This window comes from Tenrec ecaudatus, chromosome 2, assembly GCF_050624435.1.
Source record: "Tenrec ecaudatus isolate mTenEca1 chromosome 2, mTenEca1.hap1, whole genome shotgun sequence".
NCBI lineage: Eukaryota > Metazoa > Chordata > Mammalia > Afrosoricida > Tenrecidae > Tenrec > Tenrec ecaudatus.
Window position 1 is genome coordinate 70,584,956 of NC_134531.1, and position 8,206 is coordinate 70,593,161.

At 41.4% G+C, this 8,206-nt stretch overlaps 1 pseudogene; it reads left to right on the forward strand.

Annotated features, from left to right (window-relative positions):
• The first annotated feature begins 2,767 nt into the window (after positions 1 to 2,767).
• On the forward strand, positions 2,768 to 7,661 carry LOC142440013 (peptidyl-prolyl cis-trans isomerase D pseudogene; annotated as a pseudogene).
• Positions 7,662 to 8,206: the final 545 nt, after the last annotated feature.

The following is an 8,206-nucleotide window of genomic DNA, read 5'->3' on the forward strand; positions in this document are numbered from 1 at the left end:
CCCTCGGTTTGTTGGCCTCCCCCTTCCTTTCCCCTGCTTCCCCCTCTCCCACGCTACCCTAGCTCCCAAACATTGTTCCTGTTGTTTTCTCCTACGGATTGTTTATCCCGCCTATCTTATCTAGATAGACATACAGAGACAATGATAATCACAAAAACAAGACAAAGCAAAACAACAGAAGAAAATAAAAAACAACAACAGCAAAACAGAAAAACCTATAAATAGTTCCAGATCTGTTTGTTGACCTTTATGAGTGTTTTCCAGTCATTTGTGATGGGCTGCCACGCCCTGGCCTCCAAATCTATTTTTGGTATTCCTCAGAGACTTCATTGCTTTGCTGCTCTGTTGCACACCTTTAGTGTTTCGCCCCGATGTGATGGGGTCAGATCGAGCACAATTCCCACACTGTGTCCCCAGTGCTGTCCCCTGTAGTGCTATGGGTCAGTGAGGGATGTCATGTCTCGTGGCGGGGCCAGTCCTATGGTACTTTCTCTGCATTGGCTGCTATGAGCAGGAATGTCATCCTTGCGACTTGGTGGGTCAGGATGTGTTCCACTCTCTCGCCTTCCCTCTTCATTTTCTCCTGTGTGCTCTAATCAGAAGCGCCCCTCTCCCTGAGCTGTAATTTCAGTGCTAACCTCAGAAGTGCATTCTTCTCAGGGGTAGGGATTGTCCACATAGATCGGATTGAGGCAGGCCCCACAGACCTCTCTATTGGTTCCCTGCTTCCATTCAGGTTTTGGTGTACTGGGTTGATGTCTGGTCCCTCTCTTGACTGTGGAGATATAAAAAATACCCTCCCCTTGATGGGTTAGTGCCCTGTGCCCCTGCTACCCATGTCTTTCTTCTTCTTCTTTCTTTACCCCTCACTTTAAGTTGGCTGTCATATGTATGCCTGGATTGGGTCTGGTCCTGCCACAGTACCTGGACCTCACCCCAGGAATGTATGTGTATAGTAGCTTTTCTCCTGTGCCCCTTTTGAATTTTTAAGCTTACCTCAGTGGATTCATGTTGTAGTTGTCCTTTTGTGGTTGGTTTACATAATTTCCTCCAGTTCTTCCCATGCAGCAGTGTTCTACATGCGTTCATCCCTGCTTTTTAGGGATGCAGAGTACTCCATTGTATGTATGTACCACAGTTGTTTAATCCATTCATCTGTGGATGGAAATTTGGGTTGTTTCCAACTCTTTGCAATTGTAAATTGTGCTGTGATGAACATTGGAGCACAGATGTCTGGCCTTGGTTTATTTCTTACCTCTTCTGGGTATGTGCCCAGTAGGGGGATTGTTGGGTCGTATGGTAGCTTGATTTCCATCTGTTTTAGCTATTTCCACATTGATTTCCATAATGGCTGTACATACCTACAAGTCCACCAGCAGTGGATGAGAGTTCCTGTCTCCCCACAGCCCCTCCAACACTTGTTGCTTTCTGATTTGTTGAATTGGGCTATCTTTGTTCAGGTCCTTTGCACACCTCCTCAGGGGACAATTAGGTTTTATCTTATTGTAAGTTAGCAAAGTATTATATATTTTAATAATAAAGCCTTTGTCTGATGTGTCATTGCTAAAGATGTTTTTCCAGTTCGTGGGCTCTCTAATTACTCTCTTGATGAATTATTTCTATGTGCACAGGTGTTTTATCTTCAGTATATCCCACCTGTCAATTTGTGACTCCTCTGTGTTTGTGTCCTTCCCTATTTCTGATAGTCTATGTATCCCTGAGCCAAAGTTCTCAGGTTTGTCCCAATGGTGGTCCTAATAGTCAAACAATATTCTTAATCTCACATACAATCAAACATTTGCTGAAGATAACTTGTGAAGATAATTTGAAGATAAATGTGTCAACAATACGTTAACAGATAATTGTCTGAAATTCTATCTTAATTCAGAAGATGGTGTGGAGTAGGGATATCATTAATGATGGCAGAGGGATCTCGGCTGAAAGCAAAGAATCCCAGAAAGATGTCTATCTGTGTTTGACTACCTACACAAATACCTTTGACTATGGATCACAACAGATTATGGATAACACTGAGAAAAACAGAAATTCCAGAACACTTACTTGCATTACTATGAAACCAGTACGTAGACCACGACACAGTGGTTCAAAAAGAAGAAGAGGATATGCATGGTCCTAAATCAAAAGAGGTGTGTGTTAGGCTTGTATTCTTTCATCATTTGTTAAAAAAAAAACAATTAAAAACAAATGGAAGTTTCCCAGCAACTTTCTGAAGCCCTCTCATGTATTTTTAATGTATATATTGAAGAAATAACCCAAGACTCTATAAGAAGAATGTGGCATCAGGAATTATCACCTTGCAATCCACCTTCACATCAGAGTGGCTGTTCATAATTATGGAGCTAATTACGTTATGTTAGATCACATGTTGGGAGGTTACCAGGCCTTAACTGTCAAATCACTGAGCATGATGGCCCAGCCAAGTTGACATCAAACCTGGCGATCATACACTGCAAAGCAATTGTCTACAAGGTAGTTGGCTATAACATAATTGTTGTGTTGTGTCAATTCCAAATAATAGTGAGTGACCTTACATCTTATACGATAAGAAGTTGGTTGTGCCAGAGAGGGTGTATGTCAGTTTTAGATAGTTTAGAGTCTAACTTAAATACTCACATATGTGATGTTGGAGCACTGCATTATAAACATACATCACTCAAGGTCACAGAGATCTTCCATCACGCCTTCTCCTACAAGTTTTATTTTCGCTCTTCCATTATGCATTTTTTTACCTTAAGTTTTGTACACAATGAGGTAAGGAGTAAGGTTTTTGGTTTTGCTTTTCCTCATCCATCTATTCAATTGTTGCAGCAATGTTTGTTGGAGGGTCTAAGATAATCACATGGTCACTATGAATCAGAATCAACACCCTGGCCAAGTGTTTGGTCCCAGGTCTAAGATAATCTTAAGAAGAAAGAAGAGCCATAGACTAGCAAAAATATTTGCAGAACACATCTAACCAAAGACTCCTAGTAGACAACCCCCCCAAAAATAAATGGGCAAAAGATTTGGATGTTTCATCAATGATCTAGAAATAATAAGTAAGCTCCAGCAAAGATGCAGAAGAAGAATTGTCACTAATGTTTAAACAAAAATCATATTTGAACAAGAACAGAAATGGATGGAAAATGATTGAATACACAAATCGGCAAATCAGAGCAACATTTCAACCAGTCAAAATATTCCAAAGATGAGAGAACCAACACCCAGATAAAATCTTATTAGCATTTTTAATGGGGGGGTGCGCAGTGGGGGGAGTCAGAAAAGAGCTGAGAGACAAATGTTGTGGTCAGGAGAGATTTTAATGCAGCATTGTCTGAAAGAACAATGAATGCAATTACAGAATGTAGCAACCAATCTGACCCTTGGAATTTGTTTCCTGAAACTGACTGAATTCTTCCAAACAGCACAATGCCCTAGGCAAAACCGTCTTACTAGTTATCTAGACCATTGTTTGGCTCAAATGTGACCCTGGGAACTAGGTTCCCCAAGGCTCAGGGTTCACAACAACACTCCAGGGCACTTGGCCAAGGTGAGTCACCCCTACTCCAGAAACTCCCATATCTGGATCCCAGGAGACTTCTCACTTGGGATTAAAGTGAAACCACAGTAAAGGATCATGATCCATCTGCTAGAGTTTCTTACTCATATTGTTCTGATATCTTTAAAAGGCTACCTGTTTGTTTTTTTTCTATTAGAAATTTCACTTTTAATACTGCGAATGATTCCCTGAAATGTTTGGTTCTTTCTTCCCCTTGTACTCCTCTTAAAACTTAAAAAAGTACAAAAATATGCCAGTCTTGTTATTGGCTATTAAGGGTATTTTGATTCTTGATGGATGGAAAAAGTAATCTGAAAAGAAAAATGAAATACAAGGGAATCACAAGTGTCCTACTGAAATTCGATATGAGGAACCTTAATAGCACAGGGTGTTATAAGTTGGTCTGCAAACTGAAAAGACAGCAGTTTCAAACCATGAGCTGCTCTACAGAAGAAAGATGAGGCTCACAGATTTACAGTAAACATGAACAGTCTCCAAAACCCACAGAGGCAGTTCTACTCTGCCCCATAGATCTCTATGAGTGGGAATAGACTTGGCAGTGTTGAGTTGGAGTTGAGTTGGTTTGATGAGTCAGAACCAACTCAATGACACCTGACAACATTACTATAGAAACACCTTGACAGGGGTAACTTGAAAAGGTTCTAGGTTTTTAGGTATATTTCATGTGTCGTCATCACTAGAACCCTTTGAAACCTGTGCAGGCCACATGATTCTCCTGCCCTTTCGTTTTTTTTCAGATTACTTTTCTTTGTACACTGTCTTTACATGTCTAAATATTTAACCATGTGAATGGAGTCCTCTCTTTAGTTTTTCTGGAGAGCTGAAGACTCTGTAGCTGCAGATCTTGACCCCCTGACCTCTTTTTGCTCTGTGAACAGTGGTCAAGTCAGCATCTATTACTCCTTGGTTCAAGAGGATGTCAGACAGGACAGTAAGTTGAAAGTCAAGGAAACAAAATAACTGAAAGCAAATTGGTCCCCTTTATAAGTGAGTGGATGTAATCCCTGCTTATTGCCGATGTGAAGAATCTGGGGGTATTTCAGGAATGTCAGAAATTTTGCCCGAAAGCAATTTTGATTTTGTGGCTCCTTCCCACTGTCGGTCTTTCACTAGAGTCTGGGAGGCCCAGCTGGATGCCATTCTTTTATCACAGGACCACTGCTTTTGTTGTTTTTCCTTTTATGAATATCTGATTGTTCTCTTTTCCTAGAAAGAGCACCAGTCCTCTCCACTGCCCTGAGTAGGGCTTCTCATTTTCCAGACAGTTCCCTCCAGCTGACGCCAAACTACAAGGAATGCCTTGGGAAGTAGTCCAGAGAAGGGAGATGAGGCCAGCCAGCCACAACTTCTTCATGCATAATGCCTCCCTGGCTTCCCCTAGAAGGAGCCAGGGTGGGCTGAGAACCACAAGGTCAGTGGTTCAAGCCCACTAGGTGACCTCTGGAGAAAGATGAGGTTGTCTGCTCCCATTAGGTTTCACAGTCTTGGAAACCCAACATTGGGTCATTCTGTGTCAAAATCTTCAAGATGACAGTGGGTTTGGGTCTTCTCCAAAAGAAACCCTGGTAGTAAGTACCATGGTTAAATTGCTTGAATGCTAACCAAAAAGTCAGCAGTTGAATCCAGTAGCCACCTCTTTAGAGAAAGGTATGACAGCCTGTAACCACTCACATCCGTGGCAACCCTACGAGGCAGTTCTACCTTGTCGTATAGGGTTGCTATACGAAGCATGGCAGTGGTTTGAATTTGGGATTGGGTCTTACCCAGCCTATCCTCAAGCCACAACAGATAAGGGCTTTCCGGTGACTTTAGGAAATTCTTTTTAAAAAACAAGAGAAAAAGGAAGGGAGGCAGGAAGGGAATGAAATGGGAGGGAAAGAATGGTAGGCCAGGCAAAGAAACAGAAAATGATGCACACATTCAATGGTGGCTGATCACACCCACCAGAGTGATCTGGTCTCCCACCATTTCTTCTTTCATGTTTAACTTTTAATCCTTAATAAGGTTAACTAATACAAATTAACCACAAGAATGACATCTTTTGCTTCATTGATCTGAAACCAACTCCCCTACTAACCTCTGAGAGCCTACTACCATATATACATGAGTATAAGTTGACCCGAGTATCAGCCGAGGCACCTAATTTTACCACAAAAGCTGCATTAATAATGTGCTGAGAAACTCAGCTTATACACAAGTATATACTGTACCTCCTAGAGCCGTCTGTCTGTCTCTGTGGGTTCTTCATTGGCAGAACCCCTGCAGAATCTGGCATAGGATCAAAGTAAGAATCCCATTGTCTTCTTTTTAATACTGTTTCTCACACTGGAATGTGAGTGGAGCCATGTTTTGTTCAGATTCTTTTTATTTCTGAGGTTCATAGAGATTCGGATGCATTCTCCTGTCTTTTCAAAGTGAGCATTCCCTGGAGCAATCACTAAGACTTGGGTAAGGAGTCCTGCACCTTAGAAAAAGAAGTTACCAGCACACTTGTTCAAACAAAATGCGTGCCAGTTTCTCTGTTTTATGCTCTTATAAAAAATGTTTCACTTTCACCATGGGATTCTGAACATGTTTATGAACAATTTCCAAGTGTTTTGAAGTCCAGGGTTAGAAGTCCAGTAATTGTCACTTGATGGGTTTGCGGGCCCATTGGAAGGCACATCACCACCAGGTTGGCTTTGCTCCCGGGCACTATGTCTGTCTCAGACTCTCCGTGGACTTGTGGGGCTTAGATAGTTATGGGGACCTTCTTCAATTTATGAGGCTCTCTCAGGGCAAAGTTCTTAAATGAGCTGTTTGCCTGGCCATCAGCCCAGTCATTTCCAAAGTGCTTTCACACTTGCTGTTGTCCTGCTTCCCACCCCACTCCAAAAAAAAAAAAAAGAGAGAGAGAGAGAGAGAGAGAGAATGTAGGCCATTAGCACCAGGGTTTAAAGACTTAGGATGGCTTTCAGCTCATTTCCAAATATGTGTGGAAGTCAAATTAAGCCCTCAACCCCAGCAACCCCGAGGCTTCTTTCATGCAGATATGAGAGGGAAACAAGTTGATCAGATTGTCTTCCAATATTGCCCCTAAAACTGCAAAAAGTTTCCCTGAGTTATGGACTGAAGAAAAAGGCATTGGATCTGCAACTGGAAAACTGCTCCATTTTAAAGGGTGCCTTTTCCATCGAATTATTAAGAAATTTATGAACCAGGGTAGAGACTTCTAAAACAGAATGGGACAGCTGGAGAACGTATTTATGGTGGAAAATTTGAAGATGAAAATTTCTGTTATCAGCATGATCAGAAAGGTTTTTTGATTATGGCAAATGCAGGACCCAATACAAATGGTTGTCAGTTCTTTATCATAACACAACCCTCTATTTGGATGGTAAACATGTGGAATTGAGCCAAGTTGCGGAATGGGTTATGAAAGGAATGGTTTAGCTCCTTAATTATTCAAGGAATGGGTGTGGCAACGATGCTGGAAACTGTAGAAGTGAAAGGTGAAAGACCTGCCAAAGTCTGCATTATTGTAGAATAAGGAGAATTGAAAGATGGGGAACACTCCCAAAGACTCTAGTGACAGTCATCTGGATTTCCCTGGGGATGCAGAAATAGACTTAAAAGATATAGGTAACATTTTATTGATAACAGAAGACTTAGACACATTGCACATATTTTCCTAAAACCCAGACCTGGGAGGTGTCCATAAAGAAGGATGCAGAAGTTTTAAGGTATGTAGAAGGTTCAAAGGCTGTTATTGAGAAGGCAGATAGATCCAAGCTACAACCTATCCCTTTAAGTCGTGTGCTGAATATTAGAGTTTGTAAACTAAAGATGTCCAATTGGCAGGGAGCAGCTGACAGCTGTTTAGAGGCCCTTGAACTAGATCCATAAAATACCAAGGCACTATACCTAAGAGCTTAAGGGTGGCAAAGATTAAAAGAATAGATCAAGCACTGGCGGATCTCAAGAAAGCTCAGGAGCTAGCACCCAAAGATAAAGCTCTCCAGGCAGAATTGCTGAAGTCAAGTAAAAGATAAAGGCACAGAAAGCTAAGGAGAAGGCAGCTCATACAAAAATGTTTGCTTAATAAAATTTTGAATTTTGTTTAAATACTGTACATTGGCTATATAAAGGCAATTAGAAGATTGAAGAGTGTTTGTCTAGTTATCCAGAAAGTGTTTCTTTGTACGCTTTAGTCTCCCATTGCTGGTTGATTAGGAATATTGCTAAGGCGTCTTAATTAAACAATGCCACAAATTTAAAAATAACGTAAATCACTAGGTTTATTCTCACTCTCACCTCACTGTCATTGAGTCGATTCTGATGCATGGTGACCCAACAGGACAGAGTAGAACTGGCCTGTGGGTTTCTGAGACTTTAACTCTTGACAGGAGTAGAAAGCCTCGTCTCTTTCCTGCAGAGCTACTGATCATTTTGAACTCCCGACTACACGGAGCATCCCAATGCAGAATCCGTAAGCCAGTCACACTCTCTAGCTAATAGAAGTTTATCTCACGTTCTGTCCATTCGCGCTAGCAAACAATTATTGAGGGCTTCCTCGTTGCTTAAACAGTTGCTGTTGGTTGCCATTGAGCCAGATCTAACTCACGGTGACCTGATTTATAACAGAAC